Source organism: Amblyomma maculatum, chromosome 7 (assembly GCF_055883805.1).
Source record: "Amblyomma maculatum isolate TAMU_Amacu chromosome 7, ASM5588380v1, whole genome shotgun sequence".
In the NCBI taxonomy this organism is placed as follows: domain Eukaryota; kingdom Metazoa; phylum Arthropoda; class Arachnida; order Ixodida; family Ixodidae; genus Amblyomma; species Amblyomma maculatum.
In genome coordinates, this window is record NC_139350.1 from 120,014,878 (window position 1) to 120,032,740 (window position 17,863).

At 43.7% G+C, this 17,863-nt stretch overlaps 1 pseudogene; it reads right to left on the minus strand.

Annotated features, from left to right (window-relative positions):
* LOC146184563 (phosphatidylcholine translocator ABCB4-like) overlaps positions 1-17,863 on the minus strand; it is a 49,154-nt pseudogene continuing 31,291 nt past the window's right edge.

Genomic DNA, 17,863 nt, shown 5'->3' on the forward strand with positions numbered 1-17,863 from the left:
TCATGGGTGGGCACCCCAGAAGATGGGTTGAGAGCGTACACTACGTTCTCCTCGAGGGTGAGGTCCATCGGAGAGAGTCGCAGCCAGCACACAATGGCACAGGTGTCCCTCTTTCACTGCACGCACATCCACACCATCCAGGTACTGCACAGGAATAACAGAAATAGCATGTCAAACTTTAAAAGTATTTTCATTCAGCAGCTGTCATTTGTCAAGTCAATTCTAGCATCCATATTATTTATGTGTACATGCCAAAGATGGCGTGTAATTAGAAACCCTGTTGTCTTTTCATCGTCAGCAGAAGTCTGCCTGACGTCTCAAACATTAACCAAGGCTCCGTGTACTAAACTTGTGAAAAGCAGTGTCAGAGAAGCTCTCCTAGACATGAAAGCAAAAAGAGCCAGTATGGGGAGATGTCATGCATACTATCTGAGCAGCCAGTATGGCTTCTGCGCTCTCAGCTGGCACAGGCCATGTGCTCAACCAGGGCCACTTCCCACCTTCCATGCTTTGCTCATTTGTTCCTCAACAAAACAGATAACAAGGCTACCAAAATGAAAGTGATAATATGGTAGTCTACTGAAGCCAGTTCTATTGAACACATCAAGCTTCTCATTCTAATGCCTACAGGCATTTAAGAAGCACCTTTAGGCAAACTCCTAGGCCACGATGGTGCTGCATGGTAGAGCACTGCATGGACCGCATTTCGTGGCCTGAGCCTCACCTGAGTCCAAGGACCCAGGCCCCCTAACTTATCCTTCTTCTGAGCTCGACACGGCCCGGGCCCGTGCTCACAGTAAAGCATGAGGTGAATTAGTCAGTCTCTGGTTGTACGTGAAGACAAACTGACATTTTTAATGCTGCATATATTTGAAAGACCTTCACATCTTGTCTCGTTTGACTCCTCGTACGTCCTCCTAGCTTTATCAGGCTCTGATTTAGGGTTTTCTGCCCCCACGCAACCTTTGTTAACACGGTGCACTCTTGACAACATTCAGTTAATATATTGAACTGGAATTTTGATTCTATTAGCATCAAATACGTCACTGCATTTCCCAGTTCAAGCTCCAGATAAGTCGAGAAAATTTTTGATAGCTCTGGGTTGAAATTATTGAGTCTATTTTATCCAATTTGTACCAAGTGCAAATGCGATAAATTATTAGGTAATTTAGGGTCTCGAACAAATTGCTCCCATATTTGAACGTGCATATGTAAGACGTCAATAAACTAGCATGAATCTCTGGGAGGAAGGTGGGACTCTTAATGCACACATTATGACAATCGCATGTTTCAATGCACAAAAGCCATTTCAGTACATCACAGACGTCAGGTAGAAAGGTGAGTGACTGCAAAACAAGAAACGTGTAATGGTTGTGACAACTGCCTGCAACAATTAAATAAATGCAGTTTTCACTTCGACAAGAGTCCTTCAAAAAAGAGACTTTAGAGGCAGCATCCAGCGCATCCGTTGCATTGTCCAGAAGCAGAACTTTGGGAGCCTCCACCACTGCACGGGCAATTGCTATGTGCTAGAGTTGTCCTTTGCTTGGCTGGCAGCCTTGCTCACCACCCTCACTGTCATAACCCTGATAATGAAGAGGAAACACAACAATTACATCAGACCCCTTGTAATCGTGTGAAAAGTAAGCACTATGTGCACCACCTCAGAGGTGAGTTACCGACTGTGTACAACAGCTACCTTCCTATCCTATGCAAATCACGTAACACCTGCCGGTGTAGAATTTTCTTTTGCATTTTCTCCCATTTTCTGCCTGTAGTTCTACCAATTTCAGTTTAAGATTCCGGTAATCCCCATTCCTACCAGCCATAACTTTTCTTTATCTACTGATGCTGATGTGACTAGTAAGTCACTGTTCTCTTTTCTTTTTTTTTTTCCAGTACTTCCGAACCTCAATGCCTTGCACACTTCCTTGATGGCCTGCAAACTGTCCTTGAATGAGCATGTTATTAACTTCACATATGCAGACCACAGCTGCCACATGCCCTCCAAGATGAAAAGGCCGCGGATGACTGACAGACACCTAAAATGAACTCAGTGCTGTTCTTTTACCACAAATGTAGAGCCATGTTTAAAGCTCTGAAACAAAGCATGTCACACATGCTGGACATGCATTCTCGGGCACTGAAATAAACCTAGACCTAAAGTGTTCAAGAACAAGAAGCCACATAATTTCATACAATTTGCATAAAACAAGAAATAAATGTTTAGAACCAATATATGATGCAACACAATGCTCACTTTAGTTCGTTACAGATAAAGAAACACGAAAGCAGTGCGGAAATGGAGAGGCACATGCGAGAGAGAAGGTGAGTGAGAGTGTTGAAGCTGGCATTGTTCAAACTCGAGCTCTGGCTGTACTGCTGGACGAGGTTGCAACATAAAGCACCTTGAGGTGTGCGATGAGCGAGAGGTGTAGTGTTGGCAAGAGTCGAAACTGTTCTAGTGGCGTGCATACTGCTTTCAGCGTTATGCATACTAGTGTCAACAAGTCACCTCCTCACCATGTCCTCTCCAGGCCATAGCATGATGGCTTATTAAGTGCACGCTTTTTATTTAGAGGCCAATTTAGTCATGGCTCAATCCCAATTCCGCAACCTGCTCCAGAAACTGCGAAAGCAGTCCGCACATAATATCACCCCCTACCCCCAACACTGTGGTCTCAAGAGGCCTGCCACCACTTCCACTGTCTACAAGGAGTCCCTGACACATGCATGGCTGAGAACCACTGACCAAGGCAATGCCGTGAACATGTTCTGTTTGTGCATGCTCAAAGCCACTGGACATGGCTTCATCATTTTCTTTCTTGCTCAATATAAGCAGAGATTTATCTTGAAAGATTGCACCCACTCGCATCTTCTTCCACATTGTTCCAGGTTGTAGTCGCCTTTGTTGGATTTATCCAGATGTTTTCTTGCTGACTTTAAATTGAGCGCTGATGAGTGCAACATGCATTTAATGTTGCGATCACCAAGCGCGCTTGTTGCCACCACCCCCACCGAGTTGCTCAGCTCCTTTGTGGGTGCAGGTCAGCCCAATAAAAAGCTTGTGAGTCTCTTCGGTTGGATTCGGCACTGCCACCATCATGTGACAATTTTAAGGGAGCATGCACTTTGCAAGTGAAGGATGAAATTTACCTTGGGAAGGCTGATGATGAAGTTATGCACGCGCACAAGTTTGGCTGCCTGGACTACGTCCACCATCGTGGTGTCCTCCTAGCCAAATTGGACGGTCTCAGCGACAAAATAGTTGAACAGAGTTGGCCGCTCACTCACAAAGGTTCACGTTCGAACGCAGCCAGCGTACACTCAGCAAGTGCAAATTCGCACCATCTAGAGCAACCTGTGTTCAAAGAAGAATAATGGAAAAAGAAAACTCTTGCAGCACCTGCTTTTGACTTCCGTAATTTTTCCCACTGGTTTTTCTTTCACCAGACAAATGCAAGAGCACGCAGCTTGACCTCAGAACTGCATGTGCCACCGGCATTTTGCAAATAGGAGCCACGCATTAAACCAGCCATTCTCAGCATGGACTTATTGGCCAACACTGACGAAACAAAAAGAAATGCTTGAGAGTGAGCAAGCTCCTTTCGCATAAATTTAACACCACACAGTATATGCTAACACGAAATGAAGGTCTCCTAGCCATTAATGAAGGTCTGCTAAAACACTTTCAGAAATTTACCCTAAAGGAGTTCATCCTGCATTAGCCATGTTTCTGCCAATCCTGAAACTGCTGATGCAAACCTTAGCACTGACATTTCTGCTTCTGTTGCAAATGCCTCCTATTTAGCGTTGATAAAGCGTCATCGTAATACTACCACTTCCAAAGAAAAAAAAACACGTAATCAACGTGCCTGACTTATGAAATGTTTCACCGAATCACAACTGAAAGATAATATCAGCAGATATTGAGTTTTGCGACAAGACTTTGCATCCCACAACTTTTGTATTACACAAAGCCAGTTTTTGAACCACACAAAAATAGTATTAACACTTTCAAAACTAACCTCGAAACAGATTGCGGCCCATAGGTGACACATTGAAAACAAGGTTTTGTATTCCCAAGGTTTAGCAGGCAGATGTTGCAGAGGATATCTTTTTGGCACCCCAAAGTGAGGACTACCGTATGGCAAGGTAAAGCTCTATATATTGCTTGTGACCTGAGGCATATGCCGCATATATCTACAGTGCGGTTGAGGACACAACATTCAGAACATTTATCTATAGTGAGCTACCTACAGCCTGTCATTGCATACCTCTAGTTTTTATAGCCATATCTTACCTACAGCTTTCACATGAACTTGTGGCTAAGACGGTCACTGCAAAAGACCCCATTATACACATATGAACAGCACACTTATAAATGAAAACCTCTGAAACTCTAAACATTAGCATGTATGTATAAACTGAAAAATGTTAACAAAAGTACAAAAGGCAGTAAAAGGTGAATATGTATCCTGGACCTGGTTCTCATTGAGTGCTTTTATTTCAGCCAGTCCAATGGTATCGGTCAAGGGGACTTACCTGTCCCCAGCAAGGGTGATCACAGAAGCGCACAACCAGAGTGAGCAGAGTGGCCTTTTCCAAGTCACCTGTGCCCCGCCACTTGGCCCTCACTTGCTTCCAAGATGACATAACGCAGAACCTGGCAGTCACAGGAGCAAGAATGAGTGAATAATAAAATAACTACGACTACCTCTTTCGCGAAATGCTTTCCAGGATTCAATAAAAAGCATAGGAAATCTAAAACAATTGCAGCTCTGTTTCAACATTTTCAGCAAAACATCCTTTTTTAAGAGCCATGGCCTTCAACTGGAAGGTGGCACAACTGATAATATTTCTGAATTGGTCATTGAGAAACACTCACTGCAGTCCTATATAGTACCTATGTTGTAAGGTTTGGCAAATCATACTAGGCCAGTCTGTAATTTCTTTTGGACTCCAGTGATTTTATTCACAGTTCTTGGCATGCTGTTTAGTTCTCACTGGATACCTCCAATCTACACAGGGAATGGTTGCTTTGAAGTGTTTCATTATCCTGAAAGAAGTTGGGTAACACAGGTACAATGACACTTCTCTTGGAGACCTCAACTGTCAATAAACTGTCCATTAGAGGGCTACCAGTGTAGAGTGAATATGGGCATCTAAGAGGGAGTGATCTGAGCCTCTTCTTAAGTAAGATGAAGTGGTGGAAGAGCAGAGCAAGCTTTGAGGAATATGACTAAAATACTCCCTGTAAGGTGAAGCAGAACCTTCCCAACCCACCAGTGATGGCCCCAAGTCAACCTTGCAAATGAATACGTAATACAGATTGTAAAGTCAGGCACATACCCTTCCTTCTTGATGTGTGCACGGTAGGAAGCGCTTGCTCAGTGTTAACAAGAAGTGCTATGCAATTGATGCAAGTTCTTTCAATTGTGAGGATTTGCCCCTTTTTTTTTCAACTCCAAGCAGCTTCCACCAACTACTATGTTTTCTAGAAAGTTTATACCAAAATGTACCAGAATGTTAACAGCATGCCAGTGGCATTTTTTTATCATTTATTGCATGCTGAACGGTGGTTCCAGAAGGTCTATAAAAAGTGCAAAATCATGGAATCTTTCTCTTGCAGTTTTCATAAGATTCTTATACTATTGATCTAGGCAGAGAAATTCTCTCTTATAAAAATATCTCTTATAAATCTCACTTGGCTGCAAGCGAAATGTATCCCTGAGGATTATGGCAAGGTTCTGCCCATATATAAAGAGTCCGTGAGAGTTCCTCAGGCCATAGGGCCTTCTTTTGAGCCTTGCTGCAAAAAAATCAAGACATTCCTGATGACCAAAATCTTCGCTTCCCCCTTGACAGTCTTCATAGCTTCATAGATGCTGAAAGTGGTCGACTATACTACTCCAAAATCAGACCCTGTGACCCCGAAACTTCTCAGCAACCCTGTACGTGTGAAATTACTCTGCGAACAGGCAAAAATTTGCGCGTTTCAGCTGCAAGTAGGACTTCGTTATATCGAGGTTTGACAGTATATGACAAAGTTGGAAAACATCTTCAGCAAACGTCATTACAGTTTGACTTCCAAGCTGTACGTAGCCCTCTACGAACTGAATCCGACTTCCATTATGGCTCTCAACCAACTGACACCAAACTAAGCAGCTCAAGTCCGCGATGCCCGTGAAACCTGCCAAGTGCTGCTGATACTAGGTCCACGTGACAATACACTGAGAGAGTTATCGATTTTCGGTGTTCTCTATCACCATCTGTCATCTAGAGTCTACAACGCATGAAGATGGAGATACCCTACGAACGCTGCGCCACACAGGGATTCTGACAGCTCTGGTTCGACAACAAAGTGCGCAAATGTGCTTGAAAAAAAAAAACAAACAAACAAACAAACAAAAAAAAAAAACCTAAAATAAAAAAAGGGGGGGGGGGGGGTACCTTTATTAACGAAAATACGGTGTATTCTGCTGGTATGGTAGACATACTTATTGGCCACTTTTCGGTCTGGATGCAAGATACAACTCGAACCATGTTGGCAGAGTGGAGATGTCGGAAATGAAACATAAAGTGCCAAGTAAAAGGATTTCACCTGTATCGGGTTTTGAATATTTGGGGGCTGGGTTTTAAAAAAATCCTATGCAAAATCTACAACCCCATTCGAGCTGAAATTACGTTCACAAAGTAGCAAAATATGGTCTACGTTATCTGATAAGTGATTGAACATCGGTACTTGCCTAGATTTTCCGGAATGGACGGAATATTGCTCTCGGCGGCGTGCACAAATTTCGCAGAAGCGAGTCGAGAAGCTTCGGTGACATGGTGCGCCATCTGTCGAGCGGCGAGTTAACCGCCATCTCCGGCAAGGCCATTGGTGCCGTTGGCGCGCTTGCTTCGAAGGTGCAGATCGTCTGCTCGTTTAAAGTAATACCACAAGGAAGAGTCACCGCTTCTCTTACTAAAAACAGTAGTGGAAATGCTACATCAGCAGCATTAGAAACAAAAATAAATATTAACTCGTCGCTTGCTCTTCCGCTACGATTCCGGTGCCGTCAATATCTGGTCCAATCTGGCTGATCATTTTCTGTGGTTCAACGTCCGCAAGCTGCTCATGGGATATGAAAGAGATCGTAGTGAAAACACCCGAGACTGTAACACGCACTTACATCGAACAGTACTCAGGCGTTCACGTCGAAGTGCTTGCTGTGATTTATACATCAAAATGTCCTCCGGCGGCGTCAATACATCTTTGCAATCTTTCTTCATATTCTTTGAAGACAGATGCCCTCATTCGCTCCGTGATGTCTGCACAAGCAGCCTCAATTTGCTGCTTCAGCTCTGAACAACTGTGAAGTCGGCCTCGGCGGTACACGCGGCTTTTTAGATAGCCCCATAAAAAAAAAATCGCATGGAGTTAGGTCAGGTGAACGGGGCGGCCATGGCATGTTGGACGAGCCTCGACCCATCCACATGTTTGGAAATGTTGCATCCAGCCAGTTGCGGACACTTCTGGCGTAATGAGCAGGAGCTCCGTCCTGCTGAAATATGCAGATTTCTTTCTGCATATGTGTTGCTTCCAACTCTGGCAGAATCTTCTGCTGCAGCATTTCCAAATATGATTCGGCAGTCACGTTGTCCTCAAAATAAAAAGGCCCAACGAGCCCCTCGCGCCACAATCCACACCAAACCATGATATGTGGGGTCTTGTCGTTTGTGGAATAAAAACGAGGATTGTCTTTTGCCCAAAACCGAGTGTTCTGCTTGTTGATTTTTCCATCCAGGTGAAAAATGGATTCATCAGTGAATAATAAAAAGTTCAGATGTCCCCGGTCTTGAGTTATCCTTCGTTGTTCCGAGTGGCAGAATTGAAGCCGACGGTCTCTGTCGTCTTCTGAAAGCGCTTGTACAGTTTGCATCTTGTACGGATAGAAGCCCTTGCGTTTCATCGCGCGACTTACCGTTGACGGGCTCACTCCGAACAACAGCGCAGCGCGCGTACAGGACATCTGAGGGTCCGACGAAAATGCACCCTCAAGGGCATCAGCAATACTGCGATGTGTTCCCCCTTTATCACTTCTTTCTTTCTTTTTAAGACAGCCTCTTTCTTCGAACATTTTCTTCCATCTTAGCAGTGACCTTTCACAAGGAGGACGACGGCGAAATTTTACCTTGAATTTCGTGCGTACGCAGTGAACTGACCCGGATTCAACAAGCCATGACACAGCTGCCGCCTTTTCTATCGCTGAAAATGAACGCATATCACTGCAGCACACAATGCATTATAGGGCGAACACACAAAAAATTTCGATCTTTCCTCGGGATCAGAACAGAGCAAGAGTCGTCAGAACAGACCAACAGTCAAAAGCAGACGGCACCGGAATCGTAGCGGAAGAGCAAGCGACGAGTTAATATTTATTTTTGTTTCTAATGCTGCTGATGTAGCATTTCCACTACTGTTTTTAGTAAGAGAAGCGGTGACTCTTCCTTGTGGTATTACTTTAAACGAGCAGACGATCTGCACCTTCGAAGCAAGCGCGCCAACGGCACCAATGGCCTTGCCGGAGATGGCGGTTACCTCGCCGCTCGACAGATGGCGCACCATGTCACCGCAGCTTCTCGACTCGCTTCTGCGAAATTTGTGCACGCCGCCGAGAGCAATATTCCGTCGATTCCGGAAAATCTAGGCAAGTACCGATGTTCAATCACTTATCAGATAACGTAGACCATATTTTGCTACTTTGTGAACGTAATTTCAGCTCGAATGGGGTTGTAGATTTTGCATAGGATTTTTTTAAAACCCAGCCCCCAAATATTCAAGACCCGATATATGTCTGCCACAGTTTGTGGACGGTGAAAGGCTAAGCATGGCTCTAATTGATTGATTGAAAGCACTGAACGGGTTTGGGGAATGGGTTGGCTGCAGGAGCGTATCTCTGTGAACCCCATTATGAGACTGTGCTTAACACGACCACCCTCTTAATAGCAATGCATGCATGAAGAGGAGTTCTAGCTTCGATATTTCAGGGTGGCTTTCATTTTTGAACATCCTCTAGAATCAGCCAGCAGCGCTCAACAAGGAGCTGATGCAGTTTGGCAGCCCTTGCCAGGACTCAAATCTTATCGCACGCTTATTGTCTTGTTTGGACTATTATGGTGACAGACCGACACAGTTAACATAAGTGGTTTACTTTCGTTCACGGGCCTCAATATGTGCACCTCGCACCATACATGACGGTCGTGCATAACAAAGGTACGCTCCCACTTTGTGCACAGCAGCTGTTTCTTTACTGCTTAATGAATACCTTGAGAGAGCATGCTTATTTCATGTGAGAGGCAGACTTAATTATGCGCTTTTAGTTTTTACAAGCTGCGTAATTTGCAGTGTGGCCATTGAAGGCCTTGGCTGACTGCTTGTTTGTATCGTCCCTTCCGTTCTTTTCTGTGTCCGAGTAGTTGTTTGACTATTAGCCTGTTTAGTTCTCGACTGCCACTTCTATATATATCCTTGTGAACGTGAACACATGGTCTAGCATTGTTTGATTCACTGTGCAATAATTTTTTGTCATCCCTGAGGATGCAAGTTGCTTTGTGCATGCTCAAAACTTCAAGTAGTTTGTGGAACGAGCGAGAACGGCGACCACAAAACAAAACATCGACTAGTTGTTGCTGTTTTTGGTGATTCCACTATGTCACACGCATACGAAATAGCCCACATTGCCACCACGCTATATATACCTGGTGGCATCTGCCACTGACTTCCATTTATTTATTTCTGTGCACATCGGTACAATGCTTCTAGACACTCAAAGTTTGTATTTCTCGTGGGTTATTGTACGTGCCCCTCTATGTGCGATCCAGAAATTCATCTGTCGAAAACCAGTTGCTCTATACGCCTTCATAAGTGCACCTTTCTTCTTTCTAAAAAGAAAAATATAACCTGCCCTCCTTTTTCAGCTTGTTGTTACAGAACTAAATATGTAACTACGTTCTTACATATTTACATTTATATTTATATGTTACAAACAGCACATAAGAGATGTTTTGCTGGGGTACGTTCGTTATGCGGACATCTTAAATAAAAAAAAAATGCTTCCACTTGCACCAGGTTGTGGGGTTAGCAGAACCCCCCCAACCAAACCTCCTCCCCCCTCCCCCTGGTTTAACTGAGCCATGAGAACAAATGCATTGGTTACTTGGTGCCAGAGGGGAAGGGGGGGGGGGTGCTGCTGGCCCTAGTGATGCCACAGTACAAAGCTCAAGTTCCTTTGCATCCAACAGCTGCTTTCAACTCAGTAGAGCGAGATCTATCAGAAAGACCTCACACTTAAATCCTGACGTTGCCAGCGTGGCCATTGTTGGAAGATTTGTTATGAAGGCTGCCAGCAACAAGATTCCGTGCGATGACTGTGCAACACTGCTGCAGACATCGAGCCAACACTCCCCTCCTCAGACTCATAGCCCAACAAGGTCGCAATGGCCTTCTCTAACCCAAGTCAGGAACATCTCAAGCTTTTCACACGTCTTCAGAGGTTTGTCGACAACGTTTGTCGACCACGTGCTGCTGCACATCCCTTGTGAAGCCACTGGGATTATGTGTACACAGGAGTGTTGAAGTGCTGCAGAAACTGCCCATCCTGAGCTGTGCGCATAGCACGGACATCGACCACTGCAACAGACTCCTGGAGCTAGTAGCCAAGAAATTTATGGAGACCCTTTTGAGACACTATGCTCTCAAAGCAACTGAAAGGCATATTTTTTGTTATTTTATTAAAATATGCTAAAGACCCTAGTGGGCATTGCTTGGGGGCGGGGAAGGTGGGACAATAGTAAAAACAATGCATCAAAAATTCAACAAGTATATAGTCGTTAGCCAGGAACACAATGTTGAAAAGCTAGTCCTTCAAACACTAAAAGATATAAAGACAATGGCACCAAATATTCCTGTTTCTTGGAGAGCAGCAGTTCAACAGGAATACAAAATAAATCCAAGGATGAAAGTTACAGCTCGAAATGACTGTTTAGACTGGTTACAAACATTTCGTAATCATTGAAAGATGCAATGGTGCCAGAAAGTAGATTCCATTGACAGAGGGCGAGGAGGAGAGGCAAATGAAAGAAAAGATTAGTTCAAGCAAAGATAGGTTCCCCTTTCAGTTGGTGGTCAATGTGTGAGAATATGTGATGGGGCGATGCAAAAGAATGACTATAATATAATTTGTAGAAGGACAGTACGAAAAACATTCTTCCTCTTTCAAGAAGAGGTAAGCTGAGGGCTGTTTTTATTTGAGTTACACTTGTTGATCACAAATAGTTTTTAGTCCGGAAACGGGCGGCTTTATTTTGCAGAGACTCCAATTTTGTTACTAGGTATGCTTGATGGGGTTTCCAAATCAAAGAGGCGTAATTCAATTTGGAGCGCACTAATGTAGTGTATGCTAATAGCTTTGTGTCTAAGCTAACTTAACGCAGGTTGTGCCTGAGGAAGCCAAGTGTTTTGGAAGCCTTGTTGATAACCGTATCTATGTGACAATTCAATGAAACGTCTGATGCTAAATGCACACCTAAATACATTATGATGAGTACCGATTCAATATGCACATTGTTCAAAGTGTAATGAGATGGTTCGGTGCTAGAAGTTGTGCTAAATCTAACAAGTTTCATTTTTGGAGTGTTAATTTCCATTTGCCATTGTGTGCATCAATTGCTAATCTTATTAAGGTCTGATTGCAGATGAGTACAGCCTGAAAGATCACTGATCTTTCTGTATATCATGCAATCATCCGCTAATAATCTGACCCTGAAATGTAGGTTATTACTGATGTCATTAATATAAACTAAGAACAAGATAGGTCTGAGCAAAGGCCCTTGTGGCACTCCAGATTTAAGGGGGAGTGGGACGAAGAATGGCTATAAACAAAAACCAATTGATAGCGATTAGCCAAAAAACTCCTTATACAAGAAATAACCTCAAAATTTATGTTTAAATTCTCAAGCTTTTTTATTAGACAAATGTGTGGGACTTTGTCGATTGCTTTGGCGAAACCTATAAATACGGCCTATAAATAAGTTTTCAGAGACTTGGAATGGGAGCAGTTAGGGATAAGGGTAGATGGAGAATACCTTAGTAATCTGCGATTTGCTGATGACATTGCCTTGCTAAGCAACTCGGGGGATGAACCGCAAATAATGATTGATGACCTAGACAAGAAAAGTAGAAAGGTAGGCTTGAAAATCAATATGCAGAAGACTAAGGTAATGTTCAACAGCCTCGGCAAGGAGCAGCAGCTTACATTAGGTAGCGAAGTACTGGAAGTAGTAGGCGAATATGTCTCCTTAGGACAGATAGTAACCGCAGATCTGGACCATGAAAAGGAAATAACAAAAAGAATAAGATTGGGATGGAGCGCATTTGGCAAGCACTCGCAGGTTATGACTAGCAGCTTACCGGTATCGCTCAAGAGGAAAGTATACAACAGTTGCATCTTACCTGTACTCACCTATGGGGCTGAAACGTGGAGGCTAACCACAAGAGTTCTACTTAAGTTGAGGACAACCCAGAGGGCTATGGAACGAAAAATGGTTGGGGTAACATTAAGAGATAGGAAACATGCAGAGTGGGTCAGAGAAATAACACAAGTTACCGACATTCTAGTGGAAATTAAGAAGAAATGGGCATGGGCAGGACATGTAGTGCGAAGAGAGGATAACCGATGGTCGCATAGGGTAACAAACTGGATTCCAAGGGAAGGAAAGTGTAACAGGGGGTGGCAGAAAGTTAGGTGGACGGATGAGGTCAAGAAGTTCGCAGGGGTCATGTGGATGCAGCTAACACAGAACCGGGTTAAGTGGAGAAATATGGGAGAGGCCTTCGCCCTGCAGTGGGTATAGTCAGGCTGATGATGATGATGATAAATACGGCGTCTATTTTAGAGTGAGCAAGAACAGCATGATGAAGGTCAGTAATGAATTCAAACACTTGTGTTTCACAAGTTCTACTAAGTAGGAAGCCGTGCTGATTGGAAAAAAAGAAATTATGCTTCACCAGATGACCCATGATATGGCAGAGGAGATTACTTGCTCTAGCAATTTACAGCTTATGTTGGTTAAACAAATTGGTCTGTAATTTCATGGCTGAGAGGCATTGCCAGATTTGAAAACGGGTATGACACGCGCACTTGTCCAGTTGTTTGGGACACAACCATCAATGCATTGTTGAAAAACAGCAGCTAAGATGGGGCATACTGCAGGCTTTGCTACTTTGAGTAATTTAGGACATATCCCATCAAGGCCGGGTGCAGAGCTAGCAGGGAGACGGTCTATGGCAGAGGACACACTTTCTGACATGACAGTATGTCGAGCATGGTTTCGCGCAGCTTTGGGACTAACAGGTCAGTAGGTAAAGGGTTCTCATCAGTGAGCACTGAGCAGGAAAATTGGTGCTATTTCAGGGGAAGTAAGGAGCTTTCTTTCTTTAGTTATTGGCACTGACTAGTTTGAACCATACTTTGGATTAACAGTGTGCCAAGATTTTTGAGGATTGTTCTTAACAGATATGAAATGTCACTGTCATAAAACTTGTCATTTGCTATTTCAATTTCAGTTTTGCACAGCTGCGCATGTGTGCGGTATTGATCCCAATTGCACCCAGATGCTGATTTTTTTAGCTTTCATGTACAACCTTTTCTTTTTGTTTATACATCTTTTGACGCTCCTTGTGAACCATGTGCTCTCTGCAGATGTGATGATGGTGACTAGGTACATACTTATTTACAAATAAACACAGCACAAAGAAACCGAACACTAGAGAAGACAACACACAAAATGGGATGGGAGCCTGTCCCGTCTTGGGTGTTGTCTTCTTCTGGAGTGTCTGGTTTCTTTACGCTGTGTTAATTTGTAAAAAACTGTGAACCAACTAGCCCAGACTAAGATCCTCACTGTACGTACTTATCTTCTAGCAAAGTAAATTTGTTATCAACAAGAAACCAGTTTTCATTCACGTCCCACAAACAGAAAGAACAAAACAGCTACAGAGAACAATGATATAGTTCATTAAGCAGCATATGAGTACCTGCTCTGGGATAATCAAATATAATTTCATTCGCTTTTTCTGGTTTGTTTCTGGCTACTGTGGAATCTCTCTGCAAAACTTTCTAGCCACTGAGACCATTCAACACGTTTACAGACTTTTGGTCCAGTTGCGTTGTCAGCACAAGATCCAAGACTGAATCGCCACAGTAGCGGTGGAAACCATTTGGTGCAGACTGAAAAGTACTAACACATCCAGAAAATTCTGGCATTCACACTTTCTTGTGCTGTGGAGGGGCCTATATGCCTGCCAATCAATAATTGGCTAAGTGAAATTTGTTCTGAAGGTAAGTTAGAGAATCATTCAGCTTGTCAGCGAATTCCTAGCAACCCACAAAATTTCCGGACATGATCCTGTATCAACAACATGCACTTGCAGGCTTTTCCTTACTGCAATTAATACCCCACCGCAGCGTGTGCTAATGCGATCTTTTCTAAATAACGAAAACTGGCTGGACAAGGGTAGTTCAGTACCAGCAATATCGGACAATAACCAGGACCATATTCCGAGTTTGCATTGTTATTGAAAGTATCGCTACCTCCCTGACCTCGAGTCATCTGATTGGTAGAAACGCCAGAACATCGTGTTGCCACCTCTTCCGGTTCCGTAGTGGCAACACTTGGTTCCGGCTTTTTTACCAATCAGATGCCTCGAGGTCACGTGAGATAACGATAACGATGCAAACTCAGAATATAGGCCCAGGTCTCTGTGTCCAACGCAAGGTCTGCTGAGCATGTTTCGACATATGAACACAAATTACCTTGTTTTAGAAACAGGTCTTGTTGACTTGTACGCGTGCGCATCAGCTGGAAGGGACTGACAGGTGAGTAGGTAAAGGGTTCTCATCAGTGAGCACTGAGCAGGAAAATTGGCGCTACTTCAGGGGAAGTAAGGAGCTTTCTTTCTTTAGTTTCGCATGCATACATTTCGCATGCTGTCTCCTGATTAAACAGTTGGAGTAAGCGCCGGTGTTGTTCTCTTTCTTATGTTGTATCCCTGTTGCGCTAAAAATCATTTATTATGTTTAAGTGGTCCTTAAGCTCAGTTTGTGGAACCAGCGAAAAGAACAGGCACCACAAAATGAAACATCTACTAGCTCTTGCCGTTTTTGGCGATTCCACAATGCCACACGTCTACTAAATAGCCCACATTGCTGCAACGCGATAATCCTGGCGGCATCTGCCACTCACTTCTTTTTATTTATTTGTGTGCACATCGGTACAAGTGTTTCTAGACGCTCAAAGTTTGTGTATTTCTCGTGCCCCTCTATGTGCGATCCAGAAATTCAATTCACCTGTCGAAAATCACTTGCTCTATATGTCTTCATTAGTGCACCTTCTTTCTAAAACGAAAAATACAGACTGCCCTTCTTTTTCGGCTTGTTGTTACAGAACTAAATATTTCATTATGTTCTTACATATTTACATTTATATGTTACAAACAGCACATACTGCAAAATGCCAAGCAAGTATCCTCCCTCTCAAAAGCCGAAATTACAAGAAAAATGCAGGGGGGCACTTTCCCTGAATGCCACCGAAGTTCAAAATGGCGACAAATTTTTTCCCACCAAAAAAAAAAAAATGAGCGCAGTGCATATGAATTTAAAGTTTCATTTTTCTCCGATCGGGCCTACGGGCTTAGAAGTCTGCACAGAGAGATCAGCGAGATGCCGCCAAGTGTTCTCGCTACGCCGGATGCAAACTCGGCCCCTGCATATGCCAACGTTTCCTCTCGGAGCGCTATTTAAATATGTTCCTGGTTGTCTTATTTCTTTCGGCGCCAGCTTCGTTGGTCGTCGCTCGCATCGAATGTCTCCCTCGCAGTGGTCATCCGACGCCAGCTGTCAATCTTTAGGCATGTGCAAATCCAGGCAAGTCAGCGCCGTGCTGGTATCATTTTTGTTTGTTATGTTTTTAAGAGCTGAGATTGGACTGTATTCTTGGACTGGATAGGGCTGGCAGTGTTGTGTGAGTGAGGTACATACTAAGGGAAGGGAGTGGCGAAGTGTGGAGCGTTAGAGGGGTGGGGGCGGGAGGGGCACTGTGCCGAAAAAGCGTGGAAATCTGAAATTAGCAGTGAAGTTAGAGGGGGTGCTTGCTCGAAATTTTACAGTGAGTGATGCTTTGAATTATCATTCGTGGGGTACGTTCATTATGTCGAGGTTATGTGCATGTCTTAAATAAGAAAAAAAATGCTTCCACTTGCACCAGTGGGATAGGCAGAATAAACTCACCCCCCCCCCCCCCCCCCCCCTTGTTTAGGTGAGCCGTGAGAACAAAGGCATTGGTTATTTGGACGCCAGGAGGGGGGGGGCACTGGTGCTAGTGATGCTCAAGTTCCTTTGCATCCAAGCAGCTCCTTTCAACTCAGCAGAGCGAGATCTATGCCAGCATGGCCATGACTGGAGTATTTGCTTTGTTACGAAGGCTGCTAGCGAGAACTTCAATGAAGTGACTGCGTTCCACTGCTGCCGACATCATCAGATTTGTCGCTTGAAATTCTTTTTCCAGTTGATAATTGGATATTATAATACTGACACGACACAGGTAATTAGTTACTCTAGTGGTTATGTTACACGCATGCGACACTCTCTTTCCATAAAACCATTGCTAACGAGAATAAACTGCTACAAATATTCCTGTTTTCCAAGAACTATCACCGAATGAAACGCCCTTCCTGATCATTTCTTATCCCTATTTGAAGCGCAGCTTACATAATCTGTGATCATCTGAGTACTCATCTCTAGGTCATTTGAACTGGTTTGATGCTCCAATAAAATCCTTTGTACATTGGGCGCGATGAACGTAACTGGTACTCTAGTAATGATGTAGCGTGTGAGCGTTTGTAGTATTCTAATTCAATAATGATTCAGTGTAATGCTGGAATTTTGTTTTTGGTAATGCCTTGCCTACTATACCTCTCTTGTCTTTTTTTCATTGTTATTGTGCAAATGTGTGAACCCACCTGCTATGGTCTTGTATTAAGGACTGCAGTATTTATATATGAATAAATAAAATAAATAAATAAATCAAGAGCCAACCCTCCCCTCCTCAGACTAAGCACAACAAGGTTGCATGGCCTTCTCTAATCCAAGTCAGGAACATCTCAAGCTCCTCACAGGTCTTCAGAGGTTTGTCAACTACGTGCTGCTGCACAGAACCTCCCTCGTGAAGTCACTGGAATTATGCGTACATAGAAGTGTTTAAATGATGCAGGAGCTGCCCATTCTGAGCTGTTCACAAAACATGCACGGTGACCACCACAAGAAACTCCTGGAGCTAGTAACCAAGAAATTTGCCAAGCCTCTTTTCAGTAAATATGCTCTCGGAGCAACTGACAGGCACATCACCTCAAGGTATCTAAAGCAGGAACCGTTGTCCAGAAAAGTGCTGAAGATGTGATGTGAAATAAGGTGCAGTACATACGAGAGTTAAGTCGTGCATAGTGCAGGGCTCCAGTAATTTCAGACAACTGCCATTCTTCAACGTGCACTGACATTGCACACTGTAGTACACAAGCGTCTAGCCTTTCACCTCCACCAAAACGGCTGGGATCGAAACTGCATCTTTCAGGTCAGCAGACAAACACCATAACTGTTGAGACACCAGGTATTTCTGTACGAACACTACGGCACACAAGAAGCGAGAAGATGCATTGCGAGCTTCAGCTAAAAACTCAAAGAGCTCTAACGTCTACGTAAGACTCTGTGCAAGATGTGGACTGAGGACTTTCACTTTTGGGAGAAAAGCATAAAATCAACAA